Source organism: Heterocephalus glaber, unplaced genomic scaffold, assembly GCF_053883595.1.
Source record: "Heterocephalus glaber isolate CG9 unplaced genomic scaffold, H.glaber_assembly_v1.0 deba00001444, whole genome shotgun sequence".
NCBI lineage: Eukaryota > Metazoa > Chordata > Mammalia > Rodentia > Bathyergidae > Heterocephalus > Heterocephalus glaber.
Genome location: NW_028258297.1, coordinates 881,325 through 903,500, shown reverse-complemented (window position 1 = coordinate 903,500; position 22,176 = coordinate 881,325). Strand labels below are relative to the sequence as shown.

The 22,176-nt window shown below is 44.3% G+C and overlaps 1 long non-coding RNA gene across 2 annotated transcripts; it reads right to left on the bottom strand.

Moving 5' to 3' along the window:
• Positions 1-692: 692 nt before the first annotated feature.
• On the bottom strand, positions 693-22,152 carry LOC101716585 (uncharacterized). 2 transcript variants are annotated; one of them, XR_015452200.1, is made up of 3 exons: positions 21,897-22,151; positions 4,111-21,775; positions 693-3,544 (listed from the first exon to the last, which is right to left on the bottom strand). It is a non-coding gene; the product is annotated as an uncharacterized LOC101716585 (long non-coding RNA). The 2 variants fall into 2 exon arrangements; XR_205290.4 differs by lacking the exon at positions 693-3,544 and having other exon boundaries at positions 21,548-21,775; positions 21,897-22,152.
• Between the last annotated feature and the right edge of the window lie 24 nt (positions 22,153-22,176).

Below are 22,176 nucleotides of genomic sequence, written 5' to 3'. Positions count from 1 at the left end.
TTTATATGAAAACCAAGAACAAACAGCAAAGCTAGATGAATTAACAAGTTTTAAATTTGGCCAGAAAGAAAGCTCTGGGAAAGTTGGGGCCTGTGAAGCAGAAGAGAACAGAGCTTGGTTGCCAAAAGAGTAGCATTAAGGAGAAGCCAAAGCCAGGCATGGTGGCACACACCTGTAATCCTAGCACTTGGGAGGGCGAGAGCAGGAGGACTGCCATGAGTACAAAGCCAGTCTGAATTACATAGCAAGACCCTGTCTCAAAAAAAGAGGTAGCAACAGCAGCCAAGTACTTTACAATAGGACAATAGGAAAAATGGCTCAAAGGCATGTGGAGAACTGCTAGGCACCACCCTTCAAAGGCTCAAAATTGCAAAAGTGAAAGACTTTGCCTTGATAAGACAGCCCCAGGGCACCAAGATCAAGAATGGCTCCCTAAGGAATTTGTTGCCATTCAGACGCTCAGAGACCGCTGCACCCATGTTGCAAGGGAACCTGCCTACTGCTTGAGCTGGTAGCAGACCTTGGCTTTACCCATGTGGTGCTGGTTTTATAGGCATGCAGAATGTAAGAGTTGTAGAGTCATGAAAAGTCAGATTTCAGATTTCAGATTTCACAGATTTCAGGCAGTGTGCCCCTGAGAGGGCAATTCATGAAGCTGTGAGAGTGAACCCCCAGTGGAGGCCCCAGGAAGTTGGAAGAGCCAGGAATGTAGAATGGCTTAAGAAAGCCACAAAGTTTGAGCAAAGCCAGTGCAAGAGGAGAAGGGGCAGTTTAAACCACCAGCAATGTCACGGGCAGGGCCACTCAAGCCCTGTGGAGTTCATATTTCACTGCCACAACTTGTCCTGGGTGCTGGACCTGGAACTACAAGACTTAATTTTTTCCTGCTCAGTTTTGGTCTTACTTTGATCTCATTGCTTTCTATCCCCCTTTTCCTATCTTTTGGAATGGGAATCTGTATCTTGTGCCCCTGTGTGTTGGAAATATTTAATTTTCTTTTTTCTTTTTACAGAGGCTAAGGGTTTGCTTTGCATCTGAGGACATTAGGCTTCCTTTGGGATGGTGGCCAGGTTCCAAAGGTAAGAGTCCCAAGAGAACCAGATGAGACTTGCATTGTTTGTCACAGCCTAGCCTCAGAAGTCTCATAGCATCACTTCTGCAGCGACAACCTTGTCCGGATTCAAGAGCTGGGAGGGGGTGCAGACTCCAGTCCTGATGGGAGAGCATCAGAGGCATAGTTGAAGAGCGGCACACTGTAGGAGAGAAGTCAGGGCCACTTTGGGAAAATGCAAGCCACCACAACATGTGTCCCCACACCTAGGTGTGGAGTCGAGGCCATGCATATTCTTAGGTGCCTTCAGCTCCTGAGCTTGTGCCTGAGACACTTGCCCTTGTTCATCAGAAGACGTGCAAAAATGTTGAGAGGACCAGTTGTTTGGGGGGTCGGTTGTTGGGGGTTTTTTGTGGTACTGGGGATTGTGCCCAGGGGTGCTTACCACTGGAAGTTACATCCCTCCTGCTCTTAGCTAATTCCCCCCTTTTTAAAAGACAGGTCTTGCTAAGTTGCTCAGGCTGGCCTCAAACTTATGATCCTCCTGCCTCAGCCTCCTGAATAGCTGGAATTATTGCCATGAGCCACTGTACCCAGCTCCCACAGTGTTTTTAGCAGCAAAAATACTGAGGCAGATCCCCAAATGTCCACAACCAAGTGGATAAATGGAGTGAGATATCTCCATACAATGGAATAGCACACAGCCCTGAAAGTACATGGTTGCACCATGGAGCTACATGGCCACTTCAAACACATCAGGCTGAATGGAAGAAGCAAATCATAGAAGACTATAAGGTGTGATTCTGTTTACACCCAGCAGAGAGAGCTGGGAATTGTGTAAGTATGTACACACATATACCTAGGCCTGCTGTGTTCTCTCAATCCACGCCCCCCTCCCACCCAGAGACTGAACCCAGGGCATGCTAGGTCAGCTGTCCAATTCCAATGTAACCTGGCATTTGTTCTCCTTCCTCTCCCCATATTTATAACTGTCCTTCCACAGCAAGAAGCTCTGTTCACTTAGCTCAGAGCCCCATGTGTGCCACCTCTGGGCTTCATCGGGCAGAGACTTGGCCACAGACACATCATCTGGGCCCTCCACTGACACACCTGTCAAGAGCTCAGCTCTGAGGACATTGCTGCCCTCCGAACTGTTAGCTCTGCTGGTGGAAAACATGAACCCAACAAACGGCAAAGAACAGCATGGTGATAGGTTTTTTGTAATGCTCTTTTCTGGAAGGAATAAGATAAAGCCCTTTATTCCCTTCTTCTGGATCTATCTCTAACTTTTAATTTAGAAGACTGTGTTTTCACAGACAAATGAAACATTCCTTAAACTGCTGAGCATGGTGGCGCATGCCTATAATTCCAGCATTCCGAAGGCTGAGGCAGGAGGATCACTGCTAATTCAAGGCCAGCCTGGGCTACATAGTGAGTTCAGGGCCAGCCTGAACTACAAAGGGAGACCCTGCCTCAAAAAACCGAAAAACAAAAAGAAAAGGAAAAAGAAAAAAAGGAAGAAACATTCCTTAAATAACATTTTCTCACTCCAGAAATCACAAAAAATAGTTTTTACTGATGTTCTTTACATGGAAATCTAGGGATGTACATAGTTACAAAAGAAATCAATGCTCCTTTTCAGCAAGATATAAATGGATACATTGGCTGTCTGAGCAAGGCTTTGGGTAGATGTCATATTTGAGAGTTAATGTCTTGGAGCCAACGTGACACATCACCTTCAGGGGACAGGATGGGAGCAGCTGGCTTGAGCCGGCACCTACACCGCCCTCAGACCCATACCAGTCAGGCCACTGCTCTCTGGCTAAAGGTCAACCTTGCAAGATGCAGGGAGTGGCTTCCTGCAAGCTGGGTGCCTCAAAGCCAGCAGGGGCCTGAAGAAGAGGGGTATGCGCCCAAATACACCACCCACAAGGTGTGAGAAGGAGAGCTGGGGGAGACTGGCTCAGCTCAGCCCCCCGGCTGGGAACAAAATTGGGCAAATGAACATCTCAGGCATAGCAGAAACTCAGTCCTGCATTCCTCATGATGACATCCCCAGACAGAGTTGATTTTCCAGCTTTGCCTTGCCTTATGCAATGCATGCCTTAGATGAGCCGCCTAGCCAGGAGGCTGGTACAGGTTAATTACCCCCTTGCAGCCTCTGTGCAGATGAGTCAAGTCAGCAATGCAAGAAGGGTGGCGTTCCTCAGCCAAAAAGAACCTCTGCAGCTCATTCATCACCAGGAAAACTACGAAGGAAAATTTTCCCAAACAGGACCAGGCATGAGGAAGGCACTATGTCCTCTCAGTGGGACACTCAGGCTCCTGGGCTGTGCACCTGCTTAACTGGCTGTTTCCTATTGATTTGATGTTTTATAACTCAGCAAGGGTAGACTTGAACTTGTAGAAAACAGATGGCTAAGTACAGTGATTCTTGTCTGAAGGCAATGCAGATGAATTCTGTCCAGTAGTGAGTGGTGATAGAAATTATTTCTGCTTGATAAGAAAAGATTATAGTTAGAAAACGTGGCAGTTTTACAGTCCTATAGAGCATTAACAAAGTTTTGTTTTTTAAGTTAAATTAGCAAGTTTACTAAAGTAAGCTTTTTTTCTGTTACTGAAAATATTTTCATCTTTAACTTTTTTCTTCTTCTTTTAAATACTGAGGGCTGAACCTGAGGCTTTGTGCATGCTAGCCAGGCACTCTGTTACTGACCTACATCCCAAACCTATTTGTTTTATTTTTATTATTTTACTTTGAAATAGGGTCTCACTAAGTTGCCCAGGCTGGCCTCAAATTTATGATCCTCCTGCTTTAGCCTCCAGAGTACCTGGGATTATAGGCGTGCATGACCATGCCTGGCTCTTTCCAGTCTTTTGAACCAGCCCCACCATCATGCTTGTTTCCTCTATTAATGATTAAATAAGCCTCTGACACATCTTCACTTTAGAGTTATATGAATCATGTATCTAACTTTTTGGAAATTACACTTTGACCGCTGCAGTAGCCTCCTCCTCAGCATGTCCTTCCAGGTGTCCACTGGGCCTCTAGATCTTACCTGCCTAAGGTTCAGCTCCTACCTTCATCTCTCAGCTTCTCTATTGTCCTCCATCTACCATGGGAATAATGTGCCTCTTGGAAGGACTTGAAGCTCTCGGTCGGCCACGCTGCTTGTGACAGTGCCCCTGTTTGGAAATAGTCTTTGCAAATGAAATCAAGATCAGGTCATAGGGCTGGGCCCTAATCCAATGACTCATGTCCTTATGAAAAGAGGGAAATTTAGACACAGACACACAGTGGGAAGACAGCCATGTGATGGCAGAGCCAGAGCCTGGAGTGACATAGCCACAAGCCAAGAAGTGGAGGCTAGAGGCCTCTAGGAGATGGAGGAGCCAGGAAGGGCCCCCTGTAGGCTACAGAGGGAGCCAGTCCTGCCCACACCTGGATTTCAGACTTCCGGCCTCCAGAATAGGGAGACAAGAAATTCATGTTGTTTTAAGGTGCCCAGCCTATGATCCTTTGTCACAGCAGTATAGGACATAAATGCACCCTGTCAGCTACTGGCACCTTCCTGCTTCCTGCTGGGCAGCCCCTATGGCCCTTGGAGACACATCAGAAAACTCCATGGGCTCGCCCTTCACGATGTACCTACTGCCAGCCCCTCTCACCTGGCACAGCCAGTGCCCTGTCCATCACAGCTCCTCAGCCTGCACCTGTCTGTTTCTCTGTTCGGCAGCCTCATGACTCCATCACACCTGTGCTGAGCACCTCCTTGGCATCCCATCTCCCTCTTAGCAAAAGCCAATGCCTCAGTTCAACAACAGTGAAAACCACCCACATGCACACATGCACCAATTGAAAATGAGAAAAGGACTTCAATAGACCCTTCTCCAAAAATATACAAATGGCCTATTAGGGTATGAAAAGAGGCTCAGTAGCGTCAGCCATCAGGGAACTGCAAATGAAATCCACAATAAGACACCAGGGCACACCTACCAGGATGTGGACATGGAGACAGGAACCTGCATCCACAGCTGCTTTGGAAAATGGCAGGTACTTCTCAAAACAATGCACGTGGAATTAACAAAGGATGCAGCACTTGCCCTTCTACCCATAGGATGCAGTCCATGCCCAAAAGAAATGGAAACATATGTCTTGTGTGAAATGAGCATGGGAACATCCATAGACATGTTTTTCACAAATGCCAAACCATGAGGACAACATCAAGCATGGCATGTCCAGAAATGGAGTGTGAGGTCACAGCATGGATGCACGAAGCTGGGACACATGCCGCACCAGGGAAGACCTCCAAGACCTTGTGCTTAGTGAGAGGAACCAGACACCAAACGCTATGCTTACAATTCTCCCTGCAGGAAGTGTCCAGGGGGCAAATCTGTGACGAGACCAGGTGAGGTTGGAGTGGAAGTGAGAGCTGAGGGCATGCAGCTTATCCTGCAGGTGACCATGCTGCCATTAGGACTGTGGAGAGAGCTCACCAAAGCCACTGAGCTGCACGTGCCATGTGGGTAAGCTGTACGCAGGCTAAGCTGTCTTAAAAATACTTCAAATAAATAATTACATCTATAAAAGTTAAGAATAAAACCAGAGACTTTGAGTTCAGGAATAGATGATATGGATGGATCTCTCCCTGGTCCTCCAGCGAAATACAACTTTTAAATGACACAGCAGACAATTACAGGATTCTGAGTGGAGGGAGGAGAGAAGTAGGCCAGCCAGGCACCAAGGACTGGACAAGCATCAAGTCTCCATCCACCCCAGCAGTCAGGGCTGTGGGGCCCAGGGCTCATGATCCTCCCACCAACAGTAGCAGGCAGCCAGGCCTGGCATCTCTCTGGCCTCCCACCTAGTCCCTGGGGGACCCCACAGGCCCTGCCACTGGGAAGTCAACAGCAATGGCCAGAAACCTGCAGTTACCAGGTCCACACATGGGCTTGGCCTCTCCCCTCCCCACCCAGCAGCAATGGGCAGCACAAGAAACACCTCTGTCCTCACAGACGGCACCCACAGAATGAAGTGGATGCCTCTGTGGCACCAAATGAATAGAACAGAGCAGGAATGCAAGGGCTTTCAAAACTGGGTCACAGTTGGGCCACAACTTAGCAGAGTGGACCAGGCTGTGCTGCACTTATCCAGTGTGTCCTGGCCAGATGACACCAAGCTCCAAAGCTCCTAAAATAGTGTCCAAGCTGTCTAGGCTGCAATTTGAAGATGACTCGTCATACCAAGAACTAGGAAACTCCTAATTTGAATGAGGAAAGATAATCAGCAGATGCCAACCAACGTTGATGAGTCAGTTGTTGGAATTATATGACAAGGATCATACAGCAGACATCACAAAAATGCCTAATAGACAATTACAAATAATCTTGAAACATTAAAAATAGAAAATCTTACCAAAACCAAACCAAAGAGTCAGATGTTTGTTCGTTTGATTAAGAATCAAATGGAGGGCAGGGGATTTAGCTCAGTGGTGCTATGCCTGCTTCGAAAGTGCAAGGTCCTGAGGTCCTGAGTTCAATCCCCAGTACTGGGGGGCAGGGGGAGAATCAAATGGAAATTTTAGAACTAAAATCAGCAAGGCTTGGTTGCACATGCCTGTAATTCTAGCATCCTGGAAAGCTGAGGTAGGAGACTCCCAAGTTCAACCATCTGGGCAAGTTATTGACTTAGCAAGATTCTGTCTCAAAATAAAAATTTTTTTAAAGGGCTGGGGATGTAGCTCAATATGAAGGTGTTGGGTTTAATCCTCAGTACCAAAAAAAAAAGGCATAGGGAATTTTAAAATGTTGAACTGAATTAAAACAAAAATACAACATATAGCAAATTCTGAGAAATGGGGAAAGCAGTGTTGATAGAGAAATCTAGGGGATTAACAATGGCAGAGTACAGACCAGCAGCAAATACAGCCTGTCAGAGACCTGGAATCGAGACACCTGGAAAACAGTTTGGTGAAGACAAAAAAGAAGTGGATCTCTGGGAATCTGGAGAGAGCTGACAGGAAAACTAGAAACCACAGGAGCTGGAGAAATGTAGCATGATGCAGAGCAAAGGACAAAGCAGTCTGGAAAGCTGAGCCCTAGCTCCCAGGGAGAACTGGCTCTGCTAACATAGGATGAGCCAGGAGAGGGCCGCAGCTCACGGGAGCAACAATGGGCCTGGCCAGCAGCACTAGCCCCAAGAAGAGTCCACAGTCATTGTAAACTGTAAAAACAGCCAGGCTTGGGCCAGGGATTTAGCTCAGTGGTTCTGCACCTCTACCTCGAAAGCACAAGGTCCTGAGTTCAATCCTCAGTACCAAAAAAAAAAAAGAAAAAAAAAACAGGCTCTTTCTGTGAAACCAGCTCCTACCACACAGCAGGCTAGAGTTGAAGGGGAAATCCAGTGCAGCAACAGCCATATTTGAGCGTGCTTAATCAGAGACATTTTGGGATGGGATTAATTGTTTAATACTGAGCCACAGAACAACTCCACTTCAGGGTTTCTGGGGTTCCCTACCACAATGATTGCCTGGGAGTCGACCATAACAGACAGTCACTGAGAGGGTGAAGCCTAGGCATAGACCCCCCTGAGAAGTTGAAGCTCAGGCCGGGAAGGATACAGGGGTCCTACCTTCCAAGTTGAGAAGCCAAGGTGGTCGTGTGTGGCTTTCAGAAGATGTTGGGTCTAAGTGCTGGCATTAGGTCTAGTGGGCTGCTTGCCCCTCACCCCACCCTGCTGCCTACATCCAACACGGAGCTCAGTGGTCTGTTTGCTTTCCCCATCTGCCAGTGTGATTAGGGACACACCTCAGCTAAAACAGTTGCCACAGACTGGGGTGTAGAGGCAGAGGGGACTCTGGAACTGGGGGAGCCTCACAAACCCCAGGCTGTGAAGCTAGGTGGAGAAACCTGTGACTTGGGGCACACAGAGGAACGTGGGAACTGGACACGCTGGAGTGGATACAGCCGTTGGGTGGACACCACTGACCAACGACACAACCACACCCAGCAGGAAAAGTGGGGCAGGACTCAGGATTCACACAGAAAAATGTGAACTTGGAAAGAAAATAACTCTTAGCAGTCAGGATTGTCATAAGGTCAAGGACAGCCTGGGCTATATACATAATGAGTTCAAGGGCGGGGGATTTAGCTCAGTGGTTTCGCCACCTGCCTTGCAAGTGCAAGGGCCCGAGTTCGATCCCTGGTACCAAAAAAAAAAAAAAAATGAGTTCAAGGCCAGCCTGAACTACATAGCAAGACTCTGTCTCAAAAAAAACAGATCAATAAGGTGCTTGGTGAGCTAAAAAATGATATTACTAAACAGACAATGGGCTTAATACACAATAAAAAGCTACCTGAGCTAAACAACACAATTCCAAACACGAAAAAACAATTGTTATGGTTTGGATCTAGATGTCCCCCCAAAGCCTCATGTGGTCATAGGCTTGATCTAGAGTGTGTGAAGCTGAAATTGATTCATGATGCAATGCCAGGCTCAAGGGCACTAAGATTAAGGGTGTGAGTGCTGCCCACCCTAAGTAGTCCGAATAAGATAAAAGGGCCAGGGAGAGCTGCTAACTCCCTTGTTACCTTTGCTGCCTTGTGTGCGCCATGTTGTTTCTGCTCTGCCATGCCTGTTTGTTGTCCTTGCCTTGGAGTTGGCTGATTATGGACTGAACCCTCTATGAACTGTAAGCCAAATGAACCCCTTCCCCTTTAACTTTGGATGTCTGGTATTTTGTCTCAGCAATGAGAGAAAAGTAACTAACACACCAATTTAACAAAATATTAGAGTCCATGAAAAGATACCAAACAGAAATCCAGGAGACAAAAAAATTCTGTTAAAAGTTATGGCCAGGGATTTAGCTCAGTGGTTCTGCCACCTGCCTTACAAGCACAAGGTCCCGAGTTCCATACCCAGTACCAAAAAAAAAAAATATATGGACAGCAAGGGTCAGGGATTTAGCTCAGTGGTGCTGTGCCTGCCTCACAAGTGCAAGGTCCTGTGTTCGATCCCTGGTACGGACAGCAGAAATGACTAGGGTGAAGAGGGTGTCAGAACTAGAAGACAGGGGTAATGAACATGATCATATGTTCAGTGATACCTTAAAAACAAGAGAACATGCAAAATGGATCAAACAGCTGCTAGATGATACAAAGAAAACTAATGTAAGCTTAATTAGAATTAGTAAAACATAAGACAGAACAGAAACAATAGCAAAAAATTTCTGAGTATGGAAAAACAATTTAACATACAGACAAGGAATGAATATAGAACCTCAAATAGCCACAATCAAAAAAGAAACTCTCTATGACATAGCATAGTCAAAATCCCAGGAGTCCAACATAATGGTAGAATTTTTAAATCTGTAAGAGAAATAAAGTAAATCACATACAAAGGTAAAGACAAGAATTACATCAGACTTCTTAATACAAACCTTAAAGGCCAGGAGAGCTTGGAGTGAAGGGTATCAAGCCCCAGAGGGAAAACACACACACACACACATACACACACACACACGCACAAAACAAACAAACTTCCAACCCATACTAATATATCCAGAAAAACTATCTTTCAAAATTGATAGAGAAATAAGGTCTTTCCATGCATGACAAAGAGCACCTTTAGAAATTCATGACCACAAAATTAGCACCCAGAAAATTCTCAAGGATATACTAGAAGAAGACAATGAAACCAACAATGCCAGAAAAAAAAAGTTTAATGGAATGAATACACAAGGTAGGGTAAGCAATTAAACAGAAGGGAAAAAATAAATAAATAAACAGAAGGGAATTTTATTTTATTTTTAAAATTTTTTTTATTTTATTGGTACATTTTAGTTATACAGTTCATTTACATTTATCATTGGGTGCTTGTACCTGTACATGATGTATCTTGGTTCTTATTTTTTTTTCCCATTACGAGTGCGCCCTTCACCCCCTCCACCCTTCCCTATTTACATAGATTTCATTTCCATTTTTTTTTTCTTTTCTCATAGTTTTTCTTTCCCTCTTTTCCTTTCCCCTTCCCCTCCCTTCACTCTTTCGTCTTTGGACCTTTTTTCCTATTTCAAATTATCCATTATTCATTTTAATCATTTTAACCCTTGTTTACACTATCAGTTTCTCACACTACTGAAACTATTTGGTATTTACACATGTGTGTCCTATTTATTTCACTTAAGAGTATGGCCTCGATATGCATCCATTTAGCTATAAATGACTCTAGTTTTTCATTCTTTATGGCTGAGTAGTGGTCCATTTTATTAAAAAAACCCACATTTTCTTTATCCAGTTTCCAGTTGATGGGCAGGCACTTGGGCTGCTTCCAAGCTTTAGCTATTACAAACTGTGCCGCTATGAACATGGGTGCACATATATCGCTGTGGTATGGTTCTTTTAATTCTTTTGGGAAGATAACCTGCAGGGGAATAGCTGGGTCAAATGGGACCTCTAGTCCTAGTTCTTTGAGGTATCTCCACACTGACTTACACAGTGGTTGCACCAGTCTGCACTCCCACCAACAATGGAGAAGGGTTCCTTTCTCCCCACAACCCCGCCCACATTTGTTAGTTGTTGATTTCTTGATAGCAGCCATTCTTTCTGGGGTGAGGTGGAATCTCAGGGTTGTTTTCATCTGTATCTCTCAAATGACCAGTGATGTTGAACATTTTTTCATATATTTGTTTGCTGCTTTTACTTCTTTGTCTGAGAAATGTCTGTTCATCTCAGATGCCCATTTTTGCATTGGGTCTTTGAATTTATGGGGTCTGATTTTTTTCAATGCTTTATATATTCTAGATAGTAGTCCTTTGTCTGAGGTACAGCTGCTAAAAATTTTTTCCCATCTTGTAGGTTGTCTCTTAGCTCTGTTGGTGGTTTCTTTTGCAGTGCAGAAGCTTTTTAATAAGATGAGATCCCAGTTGCTGATTCTTTTTGCTAGTTCCCGTGCTGCTGAGGTTTTGTTCATGAAGTCTTTTCCTATGCCAATGTCTTCAAGAGTTCTACCTAACTTATCTTCCAGCAAGTTTAGTGTTTCTGTCTTAACATTTTTATCTTTAACCCACTTTGATCTTAGTTTAGTGCGTGGTGATAGGTATGGGTCTAGTTTTAATCTCTGGCAGGTTGAAATCCAGTTTTTCCAACACCATTTATCAAATAGGCTATCTTTCCTCCAATGATGGTAGTTGCCTTCTTTGTCAAAGATGAGGTGGCTGAGCATGTCTGGAGTTGTTTCTGCATCTTCTAATCTGTTCCACTGATCCTCAGGTCTGTTCCTTTGTGAGTTCCATGCTGATTTTATCACAGTAGCTTTGTAGTATAGTTTCAAGTTGGGGATTGTGATACCCCCAGCCATGTCTCTGTTGCTTAGAATTGCTTTAGTTATTCTAGGTCTCTTCTGGTTTCAAATGAATTTTTGGATTGTTTTCTCTAGTTCTGTGAAGTATATTGTTGGAATTTCAATTGGCATTGCATTGAATCTATATAGTAGTTTTGGAAGTATGGCCATTTTCACTATATTGGTTCTTCCTACCCAGGAGCAAGAGATGTCTTTCCATTTTCTTGTATCCTCTTCGATCTCTTTTTTTCAGAGTGCTGTAGTTTTCAGTGTAGAGGTCTTTTGCTTCCTTTGTTAGATTGATTCCTAGATATTTCATTTTTTGGATGCTATTGTAAAAGGAATTGTTTCCCTAATTTCTCTCTCAGTGAGTCTGTTATTTGTGTACAAGAAGGCTATTGTTTTTTGAGTGTTGACCTTGTATCCAGCTACTCTACTGAATCTGTAAATTAAGTCTAGAAGTCTTCTGGTGGAGTTTTTTGGGTCTTCTATGTAAAGTATCATATCATCAGCAAATAATGACAGTTTAACTTCTTCTTTTCCTATCTTTATTCCTTTTATTTCTTTCTCTTTTTTAATTGCTGTGGCTAATGTTTCCAGAACTATACTGAACAGGAGTGGTGATAGTGGGCATCCTTGTCTTGTTCCTGATTTTAGCGTGAAAGTTTTCAGTTTTTGACCATTTAATATGATGTTGGCTGTTGGTTTTTCATAGATAGCCTTAATCAGGATAAGATAAAGACCTTCTATTCCAATTTTCTGTAGGCTTTTTATCATGAATGGGTGCTGGATTTTGTCGAATGCTTTTTCTGCATCTATTGAGATGATCATATGGTTTTTGTCCTTGACTCTGTTAATATGGTGTATTACATTTATTGGTTTACGAATGTTGAACCATCCTTGCATCCCTGGGATAAATCCGACTTGGTTAGGATGTATGATCTTCTTGATGACCCTCTGTATTCTGTTTGCCAGTATCTTGTTGAGGATTTTTGCATCTGTGTTCATTAGGGAGATTGGCCTGTAGTTCTCTTTTTGGGTTGGGTCTTTCCCAGAAGGGAATTTTTAAAATGGAATCAGAACAGTAAAACGACACAATGCCAGAAAAAGTCAATACTTTTCAGTAAAAACTCTCAAAGTGAATGGTCTGTCTCTACTCTCCAATCAAAAAGCATAGCTTGGAGCCAAGTGTGGTGGTATATGCCTCTAATCACACCACTCAGGAGGCTGAGGCAGGTAGATCACTGTAAGTTCAAGGCCATTCTGGGGTACATAGTGAGTTCAAGGCCAGCCTTAACTACATAGCAAGACCCTGCCTCGGGAAAAAAAAAAAAGACCCAGCTTGGCTGATTGGATCAAAAAACAAACCAAACAGTATGCTGTATACAAGTAACACATTTAATCCAAAAAGAAATTCATAGACTAAAAATAAAATGATGAAAAATAATATTCCATGCAATGGGAACCCAAAAGCAAGCAGGAGTAGTTATCCTATTTTCAGACAAAGTGAAGCAAAAGTGAAGCCAAACAGTTTTGCCTCAGAAGAGGCAAAGAAGGGCACCACATATTGGTTAAAGGAATGATTCAACAAGAGATAACAATTATAAATATATACACACCAAACCCTGACACATCCAATTTCATAAAAGAAACACCACTGGACATGAAGAATCAGGCAAACTTCAACACAATTATAGTGGGGGACCTTAATACACAATTATCACAAATAGATCAACTAGACAAAAAAACAACAAAGAGATATCAGAGTTGAACCACACCTTTGAACAAATAGAATTAATAGACATTTCCAGAGTGTTCCACCCAACAACAACATACACATTCTTCTCAGCAGCACATGGAACTTTCTCCAAAATAGACCAGATACTAGCCCATAAAACTCAAATAAATACAAAAGAAAAGGAATCCTTCTACACTGTTGGTGGGAATGTAAACTAGTATAACCACTATGCAAAATAGTATGGAGATTCCTCAAAAAACTAAATATAGATATCCTATTTGACCCAACTATTTTCCTTCTAGTTATCAGAGATACGTGTAAACCCATGTTTATAGCAGGACAGCTAACTCATAATAGCTAAATCTTGGAAGTGACCTATATATCCATCAACAGATGAATGGATAAAGAAAATGTGGTATTTATACACAATGGAATACTACTCTAGTATAAAGAAGAATAAACTTCAGTCATTTTTAGAAAAATGGATGCACCTTGAGACCATAACGTTAAGTGAAATAAAGCTTAAATATTGCATGTTTTTTCTTATATGGAGAAACTCAAAATATAAATAAATTGAAGAGCAAAATAAAAAATAGATAATAGAAGACAAGGAGATATATCTTTTGCAAATAAGGAGGGGACCAAGAGATAGAGGAGGAAGGGAGGGGGAAGGAGACATAAGATGAATTTAAGATGTAATATGTATATGTTCCAACTCCCTATGAGGAATGTAATCATCATGTACAACAAACATGTACTAATAAAGATAAATTTTTTAGGGCTGGGGATTTAGCTCAGTGGTTCCGGCGCTTACCTTGCAAGCGCAAGGTCCCAAGTTTAATCCCCAGTACAAAAAAAAAAGATATATTTTTTAAAAGAGAAAAATCTATAGTACTAAATGCATAGCTTAAAAAAAAGGAAATATTACAAAGCAGTAATCTAAGTGCCCACTTTAAGAACCTAGAAAATCATGAGGCAAATTAAACAAAGTACTAAATCAAGTGAAGTACTAAAAATAGGACAAAATGAACCCAAACAAACAGAAGAAAGGAAATAGTACAGATGAGAGCAGAAACCAATGAAAATGAAAACAGAAAAATCAATGAAACAAAGACTAGTTCTTCAAAAGGATCAATAAAAGTGAGAAAGTTTAGATAAAACAGATAGGGAAAACAAGAGAAAGAGAAAGTATAATGCCAATATCAGGAATAAATAGGAGACATCACTCCAGACCCTACAGACATCACAAGGATAAGAAAAGAACTGTGATGGTTAATTGTAGATACCAGTCTGTCTGGGTCCGAGTCCCCAGATATTTGGTCACACATTCTGAACATTTCTGTGAGAGTTTCTTGATGATATTTACACTTAACTTGGTGGGCTTCAAGTTAGGCAGATTGCCTTCCCTAACTGAAGGCTTGACTAGAACAAAATGCGGACGTTCCCCTTGCAAGAGGGAATTCTCCAGCTGACTGTACTGGAATTTCACCTGCAACGTCAGATCTTCCTGGTTCTATGTTAGATGGCTTTTGGACTAGATCTTCAACTCTTTCCTGAGTCTCCAGCCTCCTGGCCTCCCACATTGTATTTTGGTTTCACCAAGTCTCCATAATTGCATAGGTCAGTTTCTTAAAATAAACCTCTCTGGCTGAGGGTGTAGCTCAGTGGTAGACTGCATATTTAGCATGTTCAAGGCCCTCAGCTCAATTCACAGCACCAAAATAAAACCTTTCTCTCTGTCTTTGTTTCTTTATAGAGCTGTATAAACATACACATATAGATCTATCCATATATATATATATATATATATATATACACACACACATATATTGGTTCCTATGGTTCTGCCTCTGTGAAGAACTATGACACATGCAAATGAAAGAGAGGGACAAATGGGGAGGGAAGGAGAGAAAGAGACGGGGAATATGATCAAAATGAGAAATGAAACAGTATCACCACAGGCCATATAGACAGAAATAATAAGGCAGTACTATGAACATCTCTACACATATAAATTTTACAACTTAGATGAAATGAATCAATTCCTCAAAAAACACAAATTACCATAACATCAAAAATAAAATAGATAATTTAGAGAGGTATATAACTATAACAAAATTGAATTCATAATTTTAAGGAAAGAAAGGAAGGAAGGAAAGCTTCAGGTCTGGATTGTGTCACTGAAGGCTTTTTTGAAATGTTTGGATAAGAATTAATATTTCTACAAAATCCCTTCAAGAAAATAGAAAAGAAAATAATACATACCAACTCATTTAATGAAGCTAGTTATCACCATACTAAAACGAAATAAAAACAGTACCTAAAACTACAAACCAATACCACTCGTGAATATAGATACAAAACCCCTTAAAAATATTAGAAAACAGACTTAAACATTACATAAGAAAGATTGTACCAAATGGGTTTTTTCCTAAGGCTGTAAGGCTAGTTCAACAGACGTATATTAATGTAATCCACCATTCTAACAGTCAAAAGTAGAAAAATTACATGGTCATATCAACTGATGTAGAAAAGACATTTGACCAAAAAGGACATTTGACAAATTCAATGCCATTTATGATAAAAACTGTGAGAAAAATAAAAATAGAGGGGATTTATTTCAACTTGATGAAAAGTGTCTACAAATAACCTTCACCTAACATTCTATTTAATGGTAAAAGCTGGGTGTGGTTTTGCACACCTGTAATTCTAGCACTGTGGCAGGCTAAGTTAGGAGGATCACAAGTTTGAGCCCAGCCTGGACAATTTAGCAACATAGCAAGACCCTGTCTCAAAATAAGAAATACAAGAAGGACTAGGGATGTAGCTCAGTGTGAAAGCTCTGGGTTCAGTCCCCATGTTATGGTTTAGATTTAAAATATCCCTCAAAGTTTTCATGTGCTCAGAGGTGGGGCTTTTAGAAAGTGATTGAATCCGGGGGCATTGATGGAGTGTGATCTGGAAGGGCGTATTCCTGTCCCTGGCTCCTGTCCTCTCTGCTTCCTGGCTGCCATGGGGTGAGCAACATTCCTCTTCCAGGTCCTTCCGCCATTCAGCTCCTCCCTTGGAACCCACTGAAACTGTGAGCCAAAATCAACTGCTCTTCCTTGGAGTTTTGGATGTTGGGTATTTTGTCCCTGTGAGGGGAAAGTGACTAATACACCCCAGTACCCCCACATACACATATACACAACTCTCCTAAGAGGATGAAAAGAGAAGCTACCGCCTACAGGATGTGGCTCACTGGTGAGCACTTGCATGGGATGCTGGGTTCCAGCCCCAGGATCATTTAAACAAAAAAAACAAAGAAAAAAGAAAGGATAAGCTACAGACTGGGAGAAAAGATTTGCACACCTCCTGACAAAGCACTGGTGTACAGGATATATAAATACCCCTTAGGGGCCGGGGATGTAGCTCAGTGGTTTTGCCGCCTGCTGCGCAAGCGCAAGGACCTGAGTTCGATCTCCAGTACCAAAAAAAAAAAAAACCTTAAAACTCAAGGGTAAAAAAAATTCATTTTTAAAAAGGGCAAAAAAATGACATTTCAGTGCAGAGGATACACAGAATAAGCACATTCCAAGATAGTCAGCTCTGTTAGTGTGAGAGAAGTCCAGACTAAAAGCACAAGGTATCGTGCCTATTAAAATGACTTATGGTTTACATCCAGATATCCCCCAAAGCCTCATGTACTCATAGTGGGGGCTTTGGGGAAGTGACTGGATCATGGGTGTATAATACTCACTAGTGGATTAGTCTACTGATGAGTTTATAGCTGTGTGTATATGTTGAGAGGCAAAGCCTGAAAGAAAAAGGTGGGCCACTGTGGGAATGGCCTGGAAGGACATACGTTCCTCCTCCTCCCTTGATCCCTCTCTGCTTCCAGCCTGCCATGTCATGAACTGCTTCTCCTCCATCATGCCTCTCTGCCATGCTGGAGCCAGCCATCTATGGTCTGTAACCTCTATGAACTGTGACCCAAATAAATCTCTCCTCTTTAGTTGTGGGTGTCTGGTATTTTGTCCCACCAACAAAAACCTAAAGACAATGACTGAAATAAAAAATACCAACAACACCAGTGCTGGCAAAGATGAGGAGAAACTAGACACTCACACACCACTGGTGGGAGTGCAAAATGGTAGAGCCACTTTGAGAAATGGCTTGGCAGTTTCTTCCAAAACTGAACATACAACTACCTTATGACCAGCATTTATTCCAGAGAAGCAAAGTGTTTTGTTCCCATCAAAATCTGTACAAGAAGGCCGGGGATTTAGCTCAGTGGTTCCACTGCCTGTTTTGCAAGCACAAGGACCCAAGTTCCATCCCTGGTACTAAAAAAAAAAATCTGTACAGGAATGTTGATAGCAGCTGTTTGCGACAGAGCAAAACTGGTATCACCCCAGATGTCCTTCAACAGGTGAATGGCTAAGCAAACTGTGGTACACCCATGCCACAGAATCCTACGCAGCATTAAAAAGGGACGAACTTGATATATGCAGTATTTCAGATAAATCTCCAGGGAATTATATTATACTGAGCAAAAATGGTTAATCCCCAGGCCTGGGATTTAGTTCCATGGCACCGCGCCTGCCTTGCAAGTGCAAGGTCCAGAGTTTGATTCCCGGTACCAGAAAAAAAAAGGTTAATCCCCAAAGCCTACTTAGTATGTGATCCCATGTAACATTTTTAAATGCCAATTTTAGGAATGGAAGGCAGATTAGTGGAACCCATCATTTGTGACAGGGTAGGGGATTGGAGAGAGGTGGATTTGGCTGGAAAAGGACAACGTAAACCATCTTGGTGGCAGTGGAACTCTTCAGGATCTTGACTGTGGGCGCCTGGACCTGCCTGGGTGACAGATGTATAGAATTTCACACACAACAATGAACACAACTGAGGCTGCAGGATTTGAAGTAAGATCAGGGCTCATATTGACAACATATTCTGATATTTGCTATAGTTTTTTTTGCAAAATATTACCAATGGGAAAAACCTGAGCAGAGTACAGGAGATCTCTTAGGTGAGATCATATAATAAATAGTTCAACAAAATTTAATTTGCATTCTATTTGAGACAAGGTCTTACTATGTAGTTCAGGCTGCCCTTGAACTCAGCAATATTCCTGCCTCAGCTTCCCAAGTGCTGGGATTATAGGTGTGTACCACCAAACCTAGCTTAATTTTCAGTTTTAAAAGTTCCACTTAGAGCTGTCCACCAGTGCAAGGTAGCACCAGACCCCACAGGGAAGTCCCCAGGTCTGACACTGCTTCAGACACTGAGTGCAAGTCCAGGCCTCTGGGACTTCTGATGCTGGGAGGACAGGTTATGGGTTCCCATGACCTCCCCCTTCAGTTGGGTAACTTTCTGGAATGGCTGCAGAAGTCAAGAAAACACTCATATTTGCCATTTTATAAGGGATATCATAAAGAAAATAATAGGCTGGGAGATGGAAGCAGGAGGACCACAAATTCAAAGCCAGCTTGGACAATTTAGCAAGATCTTGTCTCACAATTAAAAGAAAAATAAATAAATAAAAACACATATGAACAGCTGGATGAAGTACACAGAGGGTCCTGAGCAGGAGTTGGAGTACATGGGTTTCCTGGCACATCGTTGCGTTCGTCAACCCAGAAGCTTCCAACCCCAACTTTTAGGAATATTTATTTTACTGCCGAGGATCGAACCTAGGGCCTCACACACACTAAGCATATGCTCCACCCCCAGCCCAAGGGACTTTTTAAAAATTCATGTTTATTTTTAACTGGTACACAGTAATTGTGTATATTTACAGGGTGCTGTGTGGCACTTCGAGACGTGTGTGATGTGTAATGATCAGATCAGGGTCACTGGCACATCCTTCGCCTCAGACATACCTTTTATCGTCGTGTTGGGAACATTCAAAATCCTTACCATGTGACTCAGCGGTTCCCCCAGCCCAGTCAGTCTTCTTTTTTCCGTTCCCCAGACACCCCAGCCTCTGTGACCCTGTCCCGTTCTCTCTCCTATAGAACTAGCTTTGTGCTTTCCATATTAGTTAGGGATCTTCACAGCAGCTGTGTCCCTTGGCAGGACTGATTATCAGTTGTCTCAATCCCATCTCCCCTCTGACATGGGGCTGGGTGTCCCAGGCTAACATGTGGCTTAGTCTTTAGATGACCAGCTCACCCTGAAGCCACCCAGCAGATCACCCAGAGCTGCCTCGTTGGAACACAAGATGCACCCATCATTCAAGAAGTTCTGGGGGTTTAAGAGCTTGTGTGCAACACTCCTACCACCTCGTTGCTGAGGCAATCAGGAGCCCTGTGTCAGGAACTAGACACAGATTTCTCCTTGTGCCACACTCCTTTGGAAGACACTATCCCCATGCACCAGGCCTTGGGTCCCACCCCTAACACCACAAATGTACAAGAACCTTGGCAGGAGATACACTGTTTCCAAAGTTATTCTCCTGAATCTGTGAACGTAAGAGAGTTTTCACTTTTTAAAAACTACTTTTAAATTCCCTATGATGATGAGTGTTATCATTATGTATGTCTAAAATGTACCAGTAAATGTTTTGCTATTAAAAAATTAAAGATTAAAAAAATAATAAATAAAAACTACTTTTAGGGCCAGCCAGCCGTGGTGGCATGCACCTGTAATCTTAGCACTCAGGATACTGAGGCAGGAGGATTGCCACCAGTTCAAGGTCAGCCTGAACTACATAGTGAGACCCTGCTTCAAAAAAACCATCAAAAAATAAGTAAAATAAAAACTACTTTTGCTGTTGACTGGACTATCAGAAGGGCAGTAGCGTTCCTGTTATGACTAGGGCTCCCAGATAAAATGCAGTACAACCAGTTTAGTTTAATTCCAGATAAACAACAAATAATTACCTTAGTATATGCATGTCCCATGCAATATCTGTCTATCCGTGAAATCTGGAATCCTAGTTATGATCCCAAACCTCAAAGCTGTTCCCACCAACACTGTCACAAGCTAGTGTTCCCCATGTCCCCTGGGCAGAGGATCTGCATCTGCCCTTCTGTGCCCTCTGCTCCCACCTGGGAATCACTCTGTCACCAGGCAGCCTTCCTCTCCCCGTGGAACCAGTGACCACCAAAATCTGAGACCCTGAACTGGGCCCAGGAATGCTGGACAAACACATATGCTCTCTCCTGGCTGTGTCACCTTTGTCCAAGCCCTCCTGGGACATTCTACACTTCAAGGAGCCACATCTATAACTTTCTCCTGAGCTATGCATGAGTGTGAGACCCTGCATGACTCAGCTCTGTTCAGAGGTAGTGTGACCACAGTGAATCCCTCCTACCTCCTGTGGGTGAGTGAGCAGTGCAGGAGCTCAGGGCCTGAGAGTCCTCTCAGCACACAGAGCAGCCCCACCCTGAGCACCCATCCAGGCTCTCTGGGGTCCCACCCTGACTGCCATGGAGCCACGGGCTCCTGTGCACATGCCCAGCATTTAGCTATCTGGACTGAGGACCACAGAGTATGCAGAGCCCCAAGCCCCCAGCTGAAGGAAACCAAGGGGCTCTGCCTGACATCCTCCACCCCAATCCCACAGCTGGGCTCACAGTCCCTAGTTCACAGCAGAAGAGCTGGCCCGAGGTCACAAGATGGGAACCTTGGCCTGGGTGAATCCTCCAAGGGCTTGGAGGGCTACCCAATTTTGAGGATGCTGTAGGTCAAGCTGAACCCTCGGTGATAAAGGTAGGTTGCCTGGCACACTGTTCCTATGTTGAGTGCCCACCATACAGGCCACCCATTACCCTGCTGGCTCCTCCCTGCCTTCTTTGGTTCAGATAAAAGAAAAAATAAAACAGGCTCCTGTGCACGGACAGCATCCACTGAAGATCAGTTGAGTGTTACAGCTGAAAGAAAGGCCAAAGGGACAGTCCCCATCTGTGTTGTGTTCTGGCTCTGTGATAAGCAGCACACCCTCTAGTGCTAAGCGCACTCACGGGGTCACCTTGCACACAAAATGAGAATGTCCACCTGCCTCAGGTGTCCCTCTCTGGCTTCAGGAAGCTCCTGTTCCCGCACCTAGCCTTCCTGGGCACAGTCCCCAGAAGCCTGCAAACAGCAGCAGCCTGAGGAGAGCTGGGGGGTGCTTTCTGCATAGGCTGGTGAGGGGGAGCCTCCTCAAAGCAGTGCCATCGCGGCAAAGATCTCAAGAGGGCATGCAAGAGGCAGACACCTGGGGAGGAGCGTGCCAGGCAGCCAGCCAGTGCAAAGGCCCAGAGGTGGGGGTCAAGGGGGACAGAGCCTAACCTGGGAGCTCTAGCTTGGATCTGGAGAAAACCAACCCCGCCTGGGAAGGACCATCTGTCTGCTGGCTCTCCCTGCGACTGGCTGGATAGCGACGCCCTGGGCTTCGTGCAGCCCAGATCACCGCGGGAGGGACCTCAGCGGAGCTTCTCGCAGCTTCCACTGTCCAGAGATGTCACTCATTTTTATTTAAAATGGAGAAACCTCTCTCAACAGAGCAATATTAAAGCAGATAGCAGGTTGGATCCGGACCTTGAAACAGCCGTCCAGGGCCTAGGAGGGGCGAGCAGCGACGGCGACTCCGGGACTAAGCCAGCATTCGGGGCGAACAAGTCCTCGGTGCTTAAGGTGGGGACTTGCAAACGTGGACAAATCCGTCTCGTTTCTACATAAACAAGGAGCCGCGGCGTCACGAGTTGGGACTACCGGCCGACCCTGCCGACCGAGAAGGCGGACCCGGGCTCGACTCCGCATTCGTGGCGCAGGACGCTGCCCTCGGGCCCCACCTGCCTGCTCAGCACCGCTGCCAGCCGGAAGCCCCGTGGAGGCCGCTGGATGGGAGCCGAGGCGCCCCAACCGCCGAGCCCCGCGAAGAAACCGCGGGAGGCAGACTCGTACCACCCCCGCGTCCGGCCTTGCCAGCCGCCGCCCGCACTGCGCCTGCGTGGTCTTCCAGCCGCGGCAGGGCGGCCGCGTGGGACTGCGCCTGCGTACCCGCTCGGCCCCGCCCCGTCCTCGGCGCCTCGGCCTCTAAAGCCGCAGTCCCCGTCAGACCCCGGGTGGGGC